This window comes from Mastigoproctus giganteus, chromosome 6, assembly GCF_048544385.1.
Source record: "Mastigoproctus giganteus isolate SK-2022 chromosome 6, ASM4854438v1, whole genome shotgun sequence".
Taxonomy (NCBI): domain Eukaryota; kingdom Metazoa; phylum Arthropoda; class Arachnida; order Uropygi; family Thelyphonidae; genus Mastigoproctus; species Mastigoproctus giganteus.
In genome coordinates this window covers 88,524,357-88,545,148 of record NC_143580.1, presented here as the reverse complement: position 1 = coordinate 88,545,148, position 20,792 = coordinate 88,524,357, and positions in this window count along the sequence as shown.

Sequence of the window (20,792 nt, the reverse complement as noted above, 5' to 3'; positions counted from 1 at the left end):
AAAAGTTCGGGAAATTATAGCAAGAGGTTGTTGTTTGACCCTCAGAATGATCACTGATGAATTGGATATGAATGCGGAGATGATTCTTTAAATTTTGCATGAATATTGAGGGAATAGGAAGGTATTTGCAAAATTTGTGCTGCACAGCCTCACGAATGAGTCGAAGCAACGAAGAGTTTCATCATGCGTAGATTTCATCCAGCCCATGTCAACACCATCCAAATTTCCTCGATTGCATTGTCGCTGTAGATGAACGTTAGATGTTTCAGTACGAACCATAGACGAAGCGTCAGAGCATGCAACGAACTTCAAAATCATCCCCAAGGCCCACAAAGTTTCATTTACAAAAGTCCAGGATCAAGACAATACTCATGATGTTTTTGACAAACAGAGTATAATTCCCAAGGAATTTGTACCTGAAACGAAGCGAAGGTCACTGCTGCGTTCTACGTATAGGTGCTTCAATGACTATTGAAGAGCATTTTCCTCGGGTGAGGCCACAATTTTGAGAGAAAGGCAGCTAGTTCTTGTTGCACGACAGTGGCCCTGCCTATTCCTCACTTATTGTGAAGAAATTTCTGACGAAATACCGCGTTGTGCAGATAAAATATCCACCCTACTCTCCTAATGTAGCACCTGCAGACTTCTTCCTCTTTCTCAAGGTGAAAACTGCCCTCAACTCAAAGAGATTTCAGGATGTTGAAGACATAAAGAAAAAGTAACGGCCAAACTGAACGTCATCTCTTTGGATACCGTTACTGGCTCTTTTAAAAACGTTTAGAATTGCGTAATACGTGCATTCAATCAGGTGGTGATTACTTTGAATAAATATATTTTGAGTTCCTTAACTTTGTGTTCTTTTTATTCAACCATTCCGGGAACTTTATTGCCGTTCCTTGTGTGTTGTATGAGGAGTTAATTAATTTTTAATGTGTTTGGGAGGTTACAGCGAGAAATAGTGGGAAGGAAAACATAATTTTCCTTCTCTTTTTCTTTGAAACGTAATTTGCTTTTTCGCTTATTACGCCTGGCCGAATTGATTTTGAACGATGGACACTCAGAAGAAATTACTGAGTTTCAGAAGGAGACAGGAAATGATATCATGTTGGTACCATATCAGTGCTCAGAAATTAAACACACCCAAATCATTCATGAATAATATGTTGAAGAAATGGAAGTCTAGAGGTGAAAATGAGCGAAAGAAAGGGACAGTTAGGCATAAAATATTGTCGGATAGCAGTCAACGGACCTTGAGACAACTGGTTAATTCAACGTGCTATCGACCTTAGAAGTTTGAAGCTGCGAACGACCAAACGAAGACCTGTATGTGTTTCCATGACTTGTAGAGAGCTGCAAGCCACGAACTTTCACTGAACACTTGCACTCGACAAAATCAAATGGGCACCGACGATTGCAAGACGCATTGAATCTATACTGGAAATCAATATAAACCGCTCTGGAAGGGTGACGAATAACACTGTACACATTGTGTACAGTGTGATTACTCCCTGTACTAGGGAAAATATATGAAAGACTAATATATAGCAGATTAGCTCAATATTACACAGAAGAAGGTTTGCATTCCAACAATCAGTACGGTTTTAAGCAGGGCAATTCTACGGAAGATGCCATGCACCACCTACTGACAACAGTTAAAAACACAGAGGAGAAATATATGCTAGCAATCTCCATTGACTTTGCTGGGGCATTTGACTCACTCTGGTGGCCTAGTGTCCTTAGGAGACTTCGCCAGGCAAATGCGCCACAAAACCTCTATAAAGTAATAAACAGCTACCTTACAGACAGAAGTGTCTCAGTACGCACAAGGTTCCAGGAATTGACACGCCCTGTGAATAAAGGCTGCCCGCAATGTTCAATCCTTGGAACATTGTTCTGGACGTTTTCTGGCCTTGGATCTGGGCCCCCGTGGAAAGCCTGGCCTTTGCAGATGACATTATTTTCCTTGTTAAAGGTAACTCACGAGTGGTTGTAGAGCAAAGATCAAATGCCGCCCTATTGCAGCTGCAGGAGTGGGCACAAATGCACATGCTCAAAATATCGCCTAAAAAAAACCAAACAAATACTTCTAAAAGGCAATTTGGACATAAGAAGACGTCCACAAATCAAAATTAACACAACCACTATAAAAATGGTAACAGAACTAAAATATCTTGGAGTGGTCTTGGATTCAAAATTAACTTTTTACCCCCATTTGATCTACTTAGCCAAGAAAGTGAGAAATTATGCAGGTATGATTGCCAGGATCAGTCGAGCAGGCTGGGGACTCAAAGGAAAGACCCTGGCAATCATATACCGTGCAATGTTCCTACCTGTTATCACCCTGGCGCCTCCGTAGCCAGGTGGGCAGGAGCCTCAGTGCGTAGCACACGCTTCTTGATTAGACCGGGGTTCGAGCCCGTGACTACCAAATACGGAAAGGTCAGAGAATGACCACCGCATATCCACGGAGCAATATGGCCTTAGTTGCTAATGCTCCTAAAAACCCAACAAGATCACCTGTTATCACCTATGGAGCCGGTGCGTGGTTCATCCGCTCGACCATAGTATGAAAAAGGAATAAATTAGAATCGATACAAAGGACAATACTACCCACTATTACCAGAGCATGTCGCACAGTAAGCACACCTGCACTGCAGTTGCTGGCCGGAACTCTCCCACTTTACCTGGAAGTAGCCAAAAGAGGCTTATATTATAGATTTAAAAAAGGTATACCCACAGAATTTCTGGGGATAGCCCTTGATACAACCAACACCTTCAATGATGAAAGAAAAAGAATAGCTACAAAGCTCCACGAGCTATGGCAAACAAAGTGGGAGCAGGGAACCAGAGGTCTCATTACCAAACGGTTTCTGCCACGGGTGTCAATGGTTAGCCCAAAGCCACCTAAGTGGTATGCCCCTGGACTTTTTGCAACATTTATATTTACAGGTCACGGCTCCCTAAAGGCGAAAAACCCACAGTACACCTGGATACACCTGACCGATGACCCAAACTGCACCTATGGCGAAAGTGAAGACTGGACACATGTTCTATATGAATGTATAATATATGACATCCCCAGAACAGAGCTAATAGCACAGATTGGTCCACTTTCCAGGGAAGAAGAACATCTGTCCATCATAGAAGAGCAAAATTATAAAGCTTTTACATCTTTCACACAGAAAGTATTCGAAATGCGCAGAGCAATGCAAAGAATGGCAATTCAGCCCCCCCCCCCCAGCAATTAAACAATAATCAATAGTAAAATTGCTCAAGTTTGCTGTAAAATTGCAAAAATCATCGTTGCCGTCGACGTAAACTGCAGGTCGCCAGCGTGGTTCAGTGAACCTCAAGATAGACGAGGCACAAACAACGGACAAAAACTGGAAGAATATCTCTCAAACAGTTCTTTCTCACTTCTCAACCAACCAAATAACCTACCGACCTTCTCTAGTACAATGTGGGAAGCCACAATTGATATCACCCTGGCTACAAGATCCGTTTCACGACACCTTTTATCCTGGACTAATAGAGAAAGCTGGACCACTTCGGACCACTGTGTAATACCTTTCCAACTGCACCGATCAGTAAGTCGACAACCAATTATAAGGCAAACTCTACATGGATTTGCAATTGACAAGGCAAACTGGTAGGAATTTAAGGATTCACTGATCATGGCCGCCCACTCTCTCAGCACAGTTGGACTGAACGCAGACCATCACCAAAAGGCAATTGTAAGCCTAGTCACTGAAAGCTGAATTAACTCTATTAAAAGGAAGAAACCTTCTCTTGGAGCCGTACCTTGGTGGTGCCCAGAGCTCCAACAACTGCGACGGGAGGTTTACACCCGATGGAAAAATTTTCAATGCGCAAGACGGACGTGGCCGGAAGCGGAAGTAGAGTATCTGAAGCAGCAGTACCGAACGGCAAGAAATGAATACACAGCCCTGATTAAACAAAGGAAGAAGCGCTCCTGGGAGCACCTAGTCTCCACAGTTGGAAATTCTGCTCCATGGGGAGTGGTCTACAGAGTAATCACAAACAAACTCCCCAGGGGAGAAGTCATCCCAGCCACCAAGACGCCACAAGGCACGTGTACAAAGACATGGTCCGAATCTATAAATAACATCCTTGACGCCATGTTCCATCAACACATGCCACCAAGCACCCCAGAGCAAATACTACTATGTGAGGAAAAAAGCACATACACCACGGCCCAAGTGAAAGACAGCTTCACCAAGGAAGAACTGGACACCGCTGCAGCAAAAATAAAAAACAAGAAATCTCCAAGAGAAGATATGCTGGAGCCCGAGATCGTAAAGAAGGCTGTTGAAACCATCCCAAATGAGATCCTAAACCTCTTCAACCATTGCCTTGAAGCAGGCCATTTCCGAGCAGTATGGAGATCTGCAAAATTAAGGCTTATTCTCAAGAATCCGACAAAACCAGAAGACCTTTCGGAGTCATACCGTCCCATCGCTCTTCTATCCATACTAAGCAAACTTCTAGAACATCTTCTAAGCAATAGAATAGAAATTCATTACTTCAAGGCTGGGCTTCACTCTGACAACCAATACGGCTTTAGAAGACGATATTCCCTAAGGCGTCCACGGTGGACGCCTTAGAGAATATCGTCAAAGCAGCTACCACTACTAGCCATAAATACTTCCTTGTCATTTCAGTGTATTTTGCCGGGGCGTTTGACTCCCTCTGGTGGCCAAGCGTCCTCGGCAGACTCCGGAAAGCAAAACTACCAGCTAATTTGTACAATTGTATAAAAACCTATCTTGCAAACAGAACAGTAACCGTCAGTGCTCCGTACTGTTCAGTCACGCGACCAGTCTATAGAGGATGCCCACAAGGCTCAGTACTTGGCCCACTTCTCTGGAACGTGGTGCTCGACAGCTTTCTAAACCTCGAACTTGGTAATGTGAGGTCACAGGCCTATGCGGATGACCTGATCCTGATGCTGGCGGCAGACTCAAGAACTCAACTAGAGATCTCTGCAAACCGTGCTATAAATATCCTACAAGGCTGGGCCACCCAAATCCACTTAAAGATATCCCCAACAAAAACCTGCTCCATCCTACTTAAAGGTTCTCTCAATATCAGAAGGCCTCCGCAGATAAAGATTCAGGAAACAACAATTAAGCTTTCCACCGAACTTAAATATCTTGGTATTCTGCTGGATAAAAATCTGTCATTCGCACCCCATCTTACTTACCTCCGAAGCAAAATCAAAAAATACTCCTCACTAATAGATAGAGTCACTCGTCGCGACTGGGAGCTTAAGAAGAGGACCCTAGCCCTCTTCTATAAGGCAGTATTCTTATCAGCAATAACATACGCATCAGGAGTCTGGTTCCACAAGGCGGTAACAGCAGTAAACGAAAGGAAGCTAGAGACCATTCAACGTTCAGTCCTACTGACAATCTCTAGAGCCTGCTGTACTGTAAGCACCCACGCCCTCCAGGTCCTCTTGGGCGCTGTCCCCCTGGACCTGAAGATCGTCCGCTGTGGGTTGCTTTATCAACTATCCAAAGGCAAAGCAATCACCTGCCTAGACTACACAACTGATCCGGCGAACGATCGTAATCTCGAGAAAAAACGCCTTCTCACCCACCTGCAGCAGGCCTGGCAAACCCGCTGGACGACTTCGACAAAAGGGGAAGTCACCCGAAGATTCATACCGGATAATCAACTAGTGTTTCCCAAAAGCCCAAACTGGTTTTCACCGGGACTGCTGACATCTTACCTGCTCACGGGACATCGCGCAATAAGAGCAAAACTTTCCAGTTTCGGATTGAGTGACACCCCTCTCTGCCACTGTCGACAGCCAGAGACGTGGGAGCACCTCATGCACCACTGCCAACTATACGAAGACCTCCGCTGCCTCTTAATAACTAGAATACGTTTCTCGCCAATAAACCAAGAACAATATCTCCTGTAGAGCGAGGACAACTATAAAGCCTTAACGCAGTTTGCGCAGGATCTTTTTACTAGAAGAAGAACATACCCACAACCTTAGCAGGATTTTTCCCACAAACTAACCACTAGTCATCCATAATAAAGATCCTTAGATGTGTCAACAGCTACAATCTGAAAAACTAATCGTTAACTTAACCTGGATCTGACCACTGGCTTAAACTGGAGTAATTATCTGGATTTGACCACTCACACGGACGGGACAACATGTCCCAGGAATGGCATACGAAGACCTGACAAAGACATTGTGCAGTTTACTGCCGAAACATCATTAGGCGATCTGAACCGGGTTCCCTCACTCAGTTCACTTTCTTTCCCTTCCCTTGGCAGGGGATGGTTACTCTCTACCCCCCTGCCATCCCCTATCTTCACCTTGTGAGGCATGGGCCTGCCCCGCCGACTTTTGCGGTTATCTTCACTATTGACTCCATATTTCTGACTTTCACCCCCAGTCTTCAGTTTCCTTTCTCTCTCTAGCTATCTTGCAACTAGCGTTTGACCCTTGCCAAAACTACACAAGCCCCACACTAAAATTTAAAAAAAAATAAAAAAATTTATTCTAACCCGTATAACTTATCTCTTTCGGCCTGACCCAATTTCTAGCGTTCCCCCCCCCCACTTTTTTTTTTTTTTTTTTTTTTTTTTTAAGGTCCTAGCCATTGAAATCTCAGGAAATTAGGTGGCACGATCTGCCAGAGTAAATAGTAAATTTCTAAAATACAGGTGTACCTGGTCTGCCTCCACGAGGTATAGTGTGGGCAACGGTGGGTCTCATTTGAGACCCAACGGCTAAAAGACCAGATGAACAACGGTACAAAACATTACACGCCACAGTATCCACACACTTTTAAACCTCTGGCCTCTACAGTGTTCTGTATCACACCACAATGTATATTACGCGGAGATGGGGGAACCCCTGGTGCCGTTAGACCCTAAACACACTATACACTATCTTAAATAATATTTGTGACTGGTAAGGTTTCGCCGCTCCATATGTTATACCAGAAGCTTTATTTTTAATTAATCTCTCCTGTGTATAAAATATTTTACTTGTAAGATTTTATATCTTACAGTACTGTCCTCGATACAGCGAAACGCACGCGGAGATGGGAGAAATCCCAGGTGCTGTCTGACACGAACACACTTTATGTACACATTGTGTATGATGGACGTGTTAGGTATGGAGGATGCTTTGAGAACTTTCACTATCTGAGTATGTTTTGCCAAGTTTACGTTGGAAGAAGTTGTCATGGTCTCGTGTGCTTCTCGTAGTATGGACTAGGTCAGTTGATCACAGTGCATGGATCTGTGATCAACTGGCCTAGTGCACTTATCTTACATTGATTTTGTGGAGAGTTAGGTATTTTCCTGTATGTGTAAACGTCTCTTGCACCTTCCAACGTTACAACACTCCATGTCACATACCAATACCGTTAACTCGTGATTTGAACAAAATCACACCGGGACGTTGTAGTGACTAGAACAGATCGGCGATCCTCTTTTTGGTGGATTTCACAAATGCTTTAAGGTAGTGCAGTAAAATAAGGCCATCATGGCCGGGCAGTCAAGCGGTACGATATACAAAGTATACAAGTCCTGGTAGGAGTTCTACCCCTGGATCTCGAAGCTACCCGCTGTGGTCTGCTCTACCATCTTGCCAGAAACACATCGGCTACAATGTATGACCTCACCACGGACATCACTAATGACCGCAACTATGAGAAGAGAAGAATCACCGACCACCTCATCCAGATTTGGCAGAGGAGATGGAGCAACACAGAAAAAGGTGCAGTGACCAGAAGATTCCTCCCCACTGTCACCAAGCTGTACCCTAAGGCGCCAGTGTGGTTTCACCCTGGTCGAAATACCACCTTCCTCCTTACAGGACACGGCCCGTTTAAAGCTAAACTACACCAACTTGGTATCATAAATAACGCGGACTGTCCCTGTGGCAACCCGGAGTCCTGGAGACACTTAATGTTTGAGTGCGATTTGTATGACGACCTGCGACTACAGCTAATAACGTCAATCCAATATATCCCAGACAACCAAGAACCCAGACTGCTAGACACTCAAGAGGACTACAAGGCACTCAGTCAATATGCCCAGGATCTATTTTCTAGAAGGAAAACAATGATAGAAATATACCAAAGGCAACCCAACTAGAAAGAATGCAGGAGGTCAAACAGGTAAAAATAAAAAATAAAAAATAAAAAAAAAACACAAGCAAAAAACTCACCATACCACAGAAAGACAAGACTTTAGGATGATTTGAATGGCCTACTGTCGACCCAAAACTGCACTCCCTTGTGCGGTTTTTTTTTTTTTTTTTTTTTTTCCGGAGAGGGGGAGGGGAGGGGGTATTTGCTCTTCTCCTCTCCTCGCCTCCCCATATTTTCACTCTGGTGGGGCATGGGCATGCCCCACTGATAATGGGGGGTCACCTCTCTATCCGACCCCTCTTCTTCCTATTTCATCCCCCCAGTCTTCACCCTCCCCTCCCAACACTTTCTCTTGTACAGCGACTGCCCCACATGTCCAAATTTAAATCACATCAAATTTTGCCCGACCTTTTAGGCTCTCTAGAAATAGTTCTTTCAGCGTAAAATCCCACGCAGCGCTTTCTAAATGCAATTTTACTTAAACTGATAACTCCAACTTAGCGATAACTCCAACCTTTATTTTAGGTCCTCGTCACCGAAATCCCAGGAAAGTAAGTGGCAGGACCTGCCAGAGTATAATTAGTCTCTTGGTACACCCGGCCGGCGTCCCCGTCGCTAGGTATGGTAACGCCGGGTCCCACTGGGGGCCCGGCGGCCAACAGGCCGGATGAACAATGGGCACAACAAACTACATACCACATGACCCATACATTAATTTTAAACCTCTGGCATAGACAGGGTACTGTCACTCGATACAAAGAACATACGCGGAGATGGGAGAAATCCCCGGAGCCGTCAGACCCTCAACATACCTATACCTATACAAAGTACAGGGATCGCCAAAATGGCCGCCTTCTTACTCACACGTGCTGTTCATCGCTCCGTGAAAATGTGTCTGGATTATGCGTTTTAAGTTTAATATGGTATGGTAATTAAATTGTGTACTGAAGGATTTATCTACATCAGTGGATCACAGTGGTGAGATTTGTTTTCAGTTTTATTGGGTGAGATAGTGTATTTCAACTCGTTTTGATTCAACGCTGGCAACAATGTGTCAGCTCACCATGGCGGCATTGTTCTAGCATTGGAGAGAGTGGCATTCCACTTATTTCCCTGCCACCGCGGTTGAACTGCACTCTTGACTGGGGAGGGTGACCCCCTGTGTTATATATTGAATCACAATTTAACAGAAAGCTTTTGAGAACTAGAACCTGTAGTGTCTGCTAAAGAAAATATGTTTAATCTAAATTTTAAGCATTCGTATATTCCAGTTAATTAACAGTCGAAACCAACAGCAAGCTTAATGTTCATTCAACGCAGCCGAACCCAGTGATATTCTGCTTTAGGCAACACGTCACTTAAGCTCCTGGCAAGGTCAGGTGGCGACAGGGTTAGTGATTGTTTCTCCCCCACTCCCACCCACTGCTGCATACTTTCTCCTGTAGTCATCGAACGGAAGAAGTTCACTACCACTACTGAGCAATGATTTCTAAATTTCTAATGTGCTTCCCCCACCACCCACCCCACGTGGAACCTAAAATGTTAAAGACGCGATTGATAACCATGCACCATAGACAGAAATAACACCACCGTTGTACTTGTTGACCCAAAACCTACTAAAGGTAGTCCCAGCTCCCTGGTGTTATCCCCCCCCCTCCTCAGTGACCTGCGGGGGGTTAGCTGAAACTTTGACACGCCATATCTCGGCTTGGACTTGTGCTACGAACTTGTAGTCAACGCTATTTGCAATCTTGTGAATCACTTTCCACAACGATACGCATTACATTCGTTTATCTGGAATAGCTCGGTAATCCGAAGTTTGGTTCAAGATGCCACAAGAAACTGATAGCAACACCGCCCAAATAAACACTGCTCCTCAGGAAACAGCAGGCAGTACTTTATTGGAAACTGTGCAGCTTGAGTATAAAGAGGAAACGAACTCCGCACCCAAGCGGAAAAATAATAAAAAACAGGTCGTCGAACAGAGTGACAGAGAGACAAGAAGCCAGCAAGGAACAAGAGGAAGTCAGAACATCCTCTGCTCTCAAGCAGAAAATACCAACAATGTAAAGGAGGACGAAAATAGCGAGTCGCTAGATCCGACTCTCCCAGAGGGGACGGTACTGGAAAAGACCCTCGCCCTCAGAACAACGTTAAAGAACCTTCTGAAAGATACCAGCAACAGAATAACTACTGGACTTCGAGGAAAAATAGTGTCCATCTGGACAAAGCTGGAGACAGTCCTACTACAAACCAACCTAGAGTGCGAAACAGCTAAAGCGAAACTGGAGGCCTTCCAATCCGTGGGAGCAGACCAAATGCCACAGCGCGTTCCCTCGTATGCGCAAGCGCTGAGGACCCGACCGACTGCTGACCCAACTGCAACTGCGACTACAGCGATGAAACGCAGGACCCTCCTGCCAACACCACATTTGGTAATACTGCGCCCGACCTCCACAGACGAAAACAGTAGCAGCGAACAGGTCAAAAATCTAGTGGTCACAAAGTTGGCAGACGACTTCAGAGATACCAGAATAAAATCGTTAAGGAAGACCCGAAACGTAGGGATTATCATCGAGACTCAAACAAAAGAGGACGCAACAAAAATCCTACAAAATGAGAAGATTCAAACACTCGGACTTGAAGCCCTACACCCTAGACGCAAAGGACCTAGCATCAGAATATATAACCTCGACAATGATCTGACAACAACTGCTCTCCAGGAGGAACTGTATTACAGAAACCTCCAGCGCGCACATCCGGAAGAAGAACCCGCCAACTTGATTATTCCCAAGTTCAAGACGAAAGCCAGAACAGGAAATGCTTACCACTGGGTCGTCGAGTTGTCACCAGCGGCCTGGGTCACGCTTAGCCAGACCGACAAAGTGTTTATAAACTGGGGCAGTCACCGCTTTAGGAACACGTTGCTGTCCCTAAGTGTTTCAGATGTTGCCGGTTTGGGCATACCACTCATACCTGTGCCCAAACCCAACCCACTTGTGGCCACTGTGCAGAACGTGGCCACGACTTCAACACGTGTCCGAATAAAGACAAGCCGCCGACCTGTGTAAATTGCAAATTCCATAAACTACCAGCAGAGCACTCAGTTAGGGATAACGAATGTCCAGTGTACTGTAAAGCAAAGAGCACTTTCCAAATGAGACTAGATTATGGCCACACGCCCTAAATCCTATAACATCAACAGGGTTAAATTCATACAACTGAACGCACAACGGTCCAAAATAGTAGCGGCGCAGCTCACAAAGAAGGCGAACGAGGCAAATCTCGACATATTCCTCATCCAGGAGCCATATGCATATCGCAAGGAGGTCAGGGGTTACCCCCTGGCCTATAAGATAGTGCAGGATAACAGAGAAACACCCTGGGCCTGCATATTGATTCGGAATCCAAATATAACGGCAACAAAACTAACCAACTACTGCACATCCTGGGCTGCATGTGCCCATATTATCACGCCCCTGGGTGAATTTTATGCGGTATCGCTATACTGTCACCCAGGTGAAGATATACTACCAGTAACCAGATATTTGAGGAGCCTCCAGACAGACTTCCCAAACAGTAAAATTGTCGTGGGAGCGGATGTGAATTGCAGGTCCCCAGCGTGGTTCAGCGAGACCATGGATAGACGTGGAGTACAGAACGGGCAACAACTTGAAGACTACTTAGCAAATAGTCCGTACACAGTCCTCAACCGGCCAAACAATCTGGCAACGTTCTCTAGTTCGATGGGGGAGGCCACAATCGATGTCTCTCTGGCTACCAGATCCCTCGCTGGCCACCTAACATCGTGGACCGTCCAAGAAAGCTGGACCACGTCGGACCACAGGGCCATCACGTTTGAGCTCCAGCGCTCCCTTAGTCGACACCAAGCAGTGAGGCAGGCACAGCCAAGATATGCCATAGAGAAGGCGGATTGGCCACTCTTCCAAGCCACACTAACCACAGCAGCCCAATCGTTGAACATCATTGGACTCAGCCCGGATCAGCATCAGATGACGGTCGCTGGTCTCATCACTGAAGCTGCCAACACATCTATCAAAAAGAAAAACCCAACCCCGGGGGCTGTACCCTGGTGGTCTCCAGAGCTACAGAGGCTTAGGCAGGAGGTGCACAGGAGAAGGAAACTCTTCCAGCGGGCAAGGCGCTCCCAGCCGGCAGCGGAAGTGGAGGCACTGAGACAGAACTTCCGAGATGCAAGGAACCTATACACGGCAACCATTCGCCAGCGTAAGATGCGCAGTTGGGAACACCTTGTTTCTACCACTGGGAATGATAACCCCTGGGGTGTGGTATACAGAGTAACCACAAACAAACTCCCCAGGGGTGAGACCATACCAGCGACGAGGACACGGCAGGGTACTTATACCCGGACCTGGCAGGAAACAATTATTAACATCATGGATACCATGTTTCAAGACCATCTTGCCCCCTCTACCCCAGAGCAGATAACCCTCTGTGCAGACAATGAAACCTACTACACGACTGCAACAGAAGAACCTTTCACCAAACTTGAACTGGAAACAGCTGCCATGAGGATTAGAAACAAGAAGTCTCCTGGTTCTGATCTTTTGGAGCCAGAAATTGTCAAGAAAGCCGTCGAAACCATTCCAGAGGTGCTTCTTAATCTATACAACCACTGCCTCAAAGAAGGCCTGTTCCCCCAGGCCTGGAAAACTGCAAACTTGTGCCTCATTCCCAAAAGTCCCAACAAACAACTGGACCTTCCGGGGTCATACAGACCCATAGCACTGTTATCAGTCCTGAGCAAGCTCTTTGAGCACTTATTAAGAAACAGAATAGGGATCCACTACACTGCAGCCGGCTTGCAGTCACTCCGACAATATGGATTTAGGAAGGGATGCTCAACCTTGGATGTCCTGGAAAATATTACAAATGCTGCAACTACCTCAGATCAGAAATACTTTCTGGTCATAGCAATAGACTTTGCTGGGGTGTTTGACACTTTATGGTGGCCAAGCGTCCTGGCCCGACTCCGGAAAGCCAACCTACCATTAAATCTGTATCAAGTCATCAAATCCTACCTGTCGAATAGGTTCGTGACAGTCAGAGCACCGTATTGTTCAGTAACAAGAGAAGTATTCAGAGGATGCCCACAGGGCTCAATCCTGGGCCCACTCCTATGGAACTTGGTTCTAGATGGCTTTTTGAACCTGGACCTCGGCGACGTCGTTCCCCTAGCCTATGCGGATGATGTGGTTCTGATGCTGCCTGGGGGACCTAGGGCGCAACTGGAGAACACCGCCAACAGAGCAATAGAAACTCTAGAGGACTGGGCTAACAACAATAACTTGAAGATCTCATCCTCGAAGACAAGATCTATATTATTAAAAGGAGCCCTAGACACCAGACGACCCCCTCAAATCAAGATACAAGGTAACACAATCAAGCTTACCACCGAATTAAAGCACCTTGGAGTCGTACTAGACAAAAACCTGAGCTTTACACCACATATAGTGCACTTACGGAAGAAAATTAGAGGATACTCCCCACTTTTTGCTCGAATCACACGCAAGGAATGGGGTTTGAGGCGGAAAACCCTCAGCCTCTACTATAAAGCTATTTTCCTGCCAGCGATTACATATGCTTCTGGAATATGGTATCGCAAGGCTACCACTGCAGTGAACCGGAAAAAATTGGAGACTACACAGCGACACATACTCTTAACCATCTCGAGAGCATGTAACACTGTAAGTACCCATGCACTCCAGGCTCTAACGGGATCCCTCCCTCTGGACCTGGAGATTGTTAAGCATGGGCTACTCTATCAACTGACCAAAGGCAGAATGGCAACATGCCTCGACTACACCATAGATCTATCAAATGATCCCAAAGTAGAAAGGAGCCATCTCTCCGCTTACCTCCAACAAACTTGGCAGGCCCGCTGGGAGACCTCCAGCAAAGGTGCAATAACTAGAAAATTTCTACCCAACATACGGCTGGTATACCCGAATTATCCACCGTGGCTCTCACCAGGACTCTACACCACCTACCTGCTGACGGGACACGGGGCCATTAGAGACAAACTACAAGGATTTGGACTGAGTGATACACCGTTCTGCCTCTGTGGTGAACGTGAAACGTGGGAGCACCTAATGTACAGTTGCCCACTATATGAGGACCTCTATTGCAGGTTCATTACTAGAACACAGCTTAACCTCCGTAATCAAGAAGACCTCGCCATAACCGAAGTTGACACATACAAGGCATTCGCACAGCTGGCCCAAGACCTCTTCACAAGGAGAAGGACGCTCCCACAGCCTCAACCACTGCAGTAAACAACCATGCCGTGCAGGCCAGCAGAATGTCTACACAACCACGGAAACCTTCCCAGATACTACCATGCAAGGGCTCAGAGAAATGATTGCAGCACATTGCTGCCACCTAGCCATATGGCGATCTGGGCTGGCAACCTTGACCAGCCTGCTTTCACTCCTATTCCTTGGCAGGGGGGGGGGGAGATGGCTCGCTGTGTTATCCTCCTCCTGCCATCCCCCTTTCCCTCTGGTGGGGAATGGGCATGCCCCACTGACTGCAGGGGCCATCTACCCTATCGGCCCCTTACTTCTCTTTCTTTCCCCCAGCCTTCAGTCTCCCTACCCTTCTCTTTGACTATTCACCGCGAAAGCCCCACGCATCAAAATTTAAATTAGCACCAAAATTATTGCCTGCCCCATTAGGCCTCTAGAACTTGTCATTTTAGCGTACAATCCCATGGTAATTTCGGGGAACAAACCCCACATACTAACTTAATAGCGATTTTGCAATTATACCACCGCGATTATCTATCTTTTTTTTTTTTTTTTTTTTCTATAGGACCCAGCCGCTGAAATCCCAGGAAATTAGGCGGCGGGACCTGCCAGAGTATAATAAATTTCAAGGTACACCTGGCCAGCCTCCTCGTTGGCATAGTACGGACAACGTCGGGTCCCATCAGGGGCTCGACGGCCAATAGGCCAGAAGAACAATGGGCACAACATACTACACAACACATGATCCACACACTTTTAAATCTCTGGTCTTGACAGAGTACTGTCCCTCGATACAGCGAACACTCGCGGAGATGGGAGAAATTCCTGGTGCCGTTTGACCCTCAACATACTTTGTACTTTGTATACAAAGTACAGGATATTTTATGGCCGCTTCCAAGCGTGCACGTGTGTGTGACAGCTCCGTAAATTGTGACTTGGTTTACTAGTTTAAAGTTAGCGCCAAACTCTGGATTTGTGTTGGATCAAAGCCATTAAGGAACTGGAACACCTCGGTGAGTTTTGTTTTAACTTTCTTTGGGAAGAAGTGAGATTCTGTTTGCGTTATTTATCCAACGCTAACGACAATGGGTCTGCCGTTAAAAGCGCCATTGTCTTAGAATTGGAGAGAGTGACCACGTGACAACAAACTGTCACCACGCCTGAATCACACTTATAGACTGGGGATTAGTGCCCCCCTGTGTGCTGCTGTAGCGTGGGATTGTGCTCCTTCACTCTATGACCTTGTAAACAACACAGTGAAGTAAATAAGTAAGTTCTCCCCCTACCAATAGTCATTGCATGGGCGAGCTACAACTTTTCTTCCGTGCTCCCACACCGAAATAACTATAAAATCTTGTGATCGGCGTCAACCAAACTGCACCGTTTGAATTGACTAATTTGAAGAATGCTTAAAACTTAAGTCTCCCACAGGATTCTCTGATCCCTAAGCCTAATTAGTTTTTAAAATTCATAACTTTCCATAGAATTCGACTAAAAATCTACAAAACATCTCAAAATTCATATAAATTTAAAATCTTTAAGACCATAATGAATTCGGATCGACCGAATGAGTCGTTGGATACTTTTCCTACGTTGCCTTCTTCCTCTCAAGTTGATGAGGATAGAGACTCTATTAATAGAATAAGTGCTATAAGTAAAGAAACCAGGATACAAACTTCTAGGCTTGATCCGATGTCATCTAAGGAGAAGATTCCTCCACTTCCTCCTGTGGATCAGGATGTTGTTTCTATGGAGGCTTTGTCTGAAGTTACAGACCAATCTTTGACAAATCCTGTTATTAGTGTCCACATGCATCAAGTTTTTACTCTCAGATCTGCTCTATCTGGCATTATATCCGATGGTGGTAGACTCACCAAGCAAGTAACCACAGAAATCCAAAACATCTGGTCTGCCATGGAACAGATTCTATCTAATGTAATTATGGAGAATGAAAGCCTCAAGGCAAAACTGGAAGAAAAAGATTCTCAAATGGACAAACTTTTACAAAATTCTGGTAAAGATTCTCAAATGGACAAACTTTTACAAAATTCTGGTAAATCAGAAGACATTCAACCCATGCCAGCTGTGCCTACATCATCTTATGCTCAGGCTACTCAGCTATATACTACGGCGCATAAAATGAATACCAAAGGTATTTCAGGTAAATCTATACCACAACCAACTCAAAAGAACCCCAACGAGGAAAGACCACAGGATCAACCTTTGGACCCCACCCTACCAGAAGGTACGCTACAGGCAAAAACAGTGTACCTCAAAACGGCACTAGAAACTATATTTAAAGACTACCCCAATAGAGTATCGAGTGGAGTTCGGTCCCATATCGTTACCATATTTAATAAATTAGAAGCGTTACTGACAGAAACCTATCTCAACAGCGAGAAAGCGACGGCTAAACTTCAAGCCTACATGGAGTGTGGGGCAAACAAAATGCTACAGCGTGCGCCCACATACGGGGAAACGCTGAGGAAACAACCAAATACAACGGAAAATCCACAAATAAAATGCCAATCAGCCTCAAGGAAAACCCTGCTACCTACCCCCAACATTGTTGTCCTGAGACCGCTTCCCACAAATAATGATACCTCCAGCGAAAGTATCAAGACACAATTCATTCAGGAACTAGCTAATGATTTAAAGACAACAAGAATTAAAACAATAAGGAAAACCAGGAACCCGGGCATAGTCGTGGAGACCGAAACCAAAGAGGAAGCTACCGAAATAATAACCAACCCCAAGATAACTAACATAGGGTTAAAAGCGGAGGAACCAAAAAGGAAAGGACCCTCCATAAAAATCTATGGCCTGGATGCCAGTATGACACAAGAAAACCTAGCCTCAGAAATATAGGAACCTACAGAGATCCCTACCGGAAACCGACATCAAAGAGCAAATAATGCCTAGATTCGCCATAAAACCGGCGACAGGAAACACAAGGAACTGGGTTGTCGAGCTCAGTCCCGCAGCGTGGCAGATCCTAGCAAAACAAACGCGGATCTTCATCAACTGGAGCAGCCACAGATTCCACGAACATATAGTAGTTCCAAAATGTTACAGATGCTGCAAGTTTGGCCACACTACCCACACTTGCAGCCAAAACATCCCAACCTGTGGCCACTGCGCCGACAAAGGCCATGACTACAAGGACTGCCCAAAGAAAGATGAGGAACCAACATGTGCCAACTGTAAGAGTCAGAAGTTGGACGCTTCACACTCAGTTCGTGACAACAAATGTCCTATTTACGTCAAAAACAAGAGTTTAAACCAAGCCAGAATCAATTATGGCAGCACACCATAACCACTATAATACCACAAAAATCAAATTCATCCAACTGAATGCACAACGGGCAAGGGCCGTAGCTGACCAAGTCAGGCTTAAGGCCGATGAAATTAATGCAGATGTAATCATATTACAAGAACCGTATACCCACTCCAAACTAGTCAGAGGGTACCCCCTCAACTACAAACTAATACAAGCAGATGATACTACCCCGTGGGCTGCAATCCTAATTAGAAATCCCGACATCACTGCAACCAAAGTCTCCCACCTGTGCACGGACTGGGCGGCCTGCGCCCAAATTATCACCGCGCTAGGTGCCCTATACATAATCTCGCTATATTGCAGACCTGGTGAAGACATAACCACAGCCACCAGATACCTCCAACATGCTACCAACTTACTAAGAGGGGAAAGAATTATCATCGGAATGGATGGAAATTGTAGCTCACCAGCCTGGCACAGCCATACCCCCGACAGGCAAGGTACTAGGAATGGCCAGAGACTGGAGGAATTTATTACGAGTTCATCTATCGTAGTCCTCAATAAACCAAACCAGCTGCCAACTTTTTGCAACCTCCGTTGGGAGGCTACAATAGATGTCTCTCTTGCCACTCGAAACATAGCAGGAAACATCACAGACTGGATGGTCCAGGATGCCTGGACCACTTCAGACCATAGGGCCCTGACATTCCAACTCAACAGCAACCTAAATCGACAACCGCCAGCAGAAAGAATTCCCCAACGCTATGCATTGCAAACTGCAAACTGGGACCTGTTCCAGAAAACCCTCACAGACAACAAAAACAGAAAGATGCAAGAAATCAACACAGCTGAGAACCCTGATGAACTCCAGAAGACCATCACCGAAATTATAACAGTGGCTGCAAACACCTCAATCAAACGGAGACGGCCCAAACCTGGTGCTGTACCTTGGTGGAACCAAGAACTTCAACAGCTTCGCAAGGACGTCCAGACCAAAAGGACAAACTTCCAAAAGGCAAGAAGAACTTGGCCTGAGCAGGAGGTGGACGCGCTCAGAAATCTGTATAGAGAAGCACGAAATGCTTATACCGCCCTCATAAGGAAAAATAAAAAGGAAACCTGGGAGAGACTAGTAGCAAACTCAGGGAACACTGACCCCTGGGGTGTTGTGTACAAGGTTGTCACAAAAAAGCTCCCCAGAGGTGAAGTGCTTACAACCACTGTCACGCCCCAAGGAGAAGAAACCTGTTCCTGGGAGGCATCAATAAACAATATATTAGATCTCACCTTTCATCCCCACAAAGACCCACAAACGGAGGAGCAGATCCAGACCTGTAAGGAAAATGATAAGTACGGAACAGATAATGCAGAACCGCGATTCACTACGGATGAGCTCATCCTGGCGGCTTCACGTATAGCAGCGAAAAAAATGCCCAGGTCCAGACCTCTTGGAGCCGGAAATAATCAAAAAAGTCGTAGAAATAGAACCGGAACTCTTGCTCCAGCTCTTTAACCTATGCCTCACAGTGGGAGCATACCCGCAAGATTGGAAAATGGCCAATGTTAAACTAATAATTAAGAATCCAAACAAACCACCAGAACAGCCATCTTCCTACAGACCGATCACACTACTCACAGTACTAAGTAAACTTTTTGAAAGGCTACTGTTATCCAGAATAAATCACCACTACCAACAGGCAAACCTATCTTCACCAAACCAGTACGGATTCAAACCAGGTCGATCTACAGTAGATGCACTCCAAAGCCTAATTGCCCAAGCACAAGAATCTGAGAAAAAATACGTGCTAGCTATCTCAATTGATTTTGCCGGGGCGTTCGACACCCTATGGTGGCCGAGCGTCCTGGGTCGGCTCCGGGAGGCAGGGGTTCCTGGCAACCTCTTCAATGTGCTTAAAAGCTATCTCACCGACAGAGCAATCAAGATAAAAGCTCCCTACAAAGAAATAGAAAGAAAAATATATAGAGGGTGCCCACAGGGGTCAGTACTTGGACCAACAATGTGGAACCTCCTGATGGACCAGTTTCTAAACAAGGATCTGGTAGGGGTCCGCTCACAAGCCTTCGCGGACGACCTCATCTTAACAATAGAAGCTAATTCCAGGGCACAACTGGAAATACTGGCAAACCGCGCTGTGCAAATTCTCCAAGACTGGGCCACACACCATTTACTACAAATCTCACCGACGAAGACCAATTCCATACTCTTAAAGGGAACACTGAACATCCACAGACCACCCCAAATTAAAATTGGCACTAGAACAATAAGGCTCAGCACAGAGCTCAAATATTTGGGCGTCATCTTGGATACCCGCTTATCCTTCAAACCGCACCTAAACTACGTAAGAAGAAAAATAAGAAACTGCACTGCCTTAATAAACAGAATTGCCCGAAGAGACTGGGGATTGAAACAGAGAACGATGATGTTTTATTATAAAGCAGCCTTCTTACCAATCGCAACATACGCAGCTGGTGCCTGGTACAAAAAGGCCAGCACAGCTGCAAACCTAAGAATACTTGATTCCATACATAGAATCATGCTACTCACTGCTACTCGTGCCTGCAGCACAGTGAGCACACACGCTCTGCAAGTCATCGCAGGAACCCTCCCCTTAGACCTAGAGGTAGTGAGAAGAGGCATCCTCCATGAGCTCGCTAAAGGCAATGCTTGTACACACCTTGACTTCAACGGAGATCCAGGAAATAACCGCATTGCGGAAAAAAGAAGACTCCAGACCCACTTGCTGCAGGCGTGGCAGGCACGATGGGATGTCTCCATTAAAGGTCGGATTACAAATAAATTCTTTCCAAATATACATAGATTCCAACCTAAATTACCAACCTGGTATGCACCTGGTCTGTTTGTGACGTACCTACTCACAGGACATGGTGCCTTAAACGCCAAACTAACAACTCTGGGAATAATTGAAAATCCAAACTGCACTTGTGGCATTCCAGAAACTTGGTCGCATCTAATGTATGACTGCCACCAATACGACGACATCCGCTGCCAGCTGGTGACAAGACTACAACATTCACCCAAGGATCAGGAGCAAT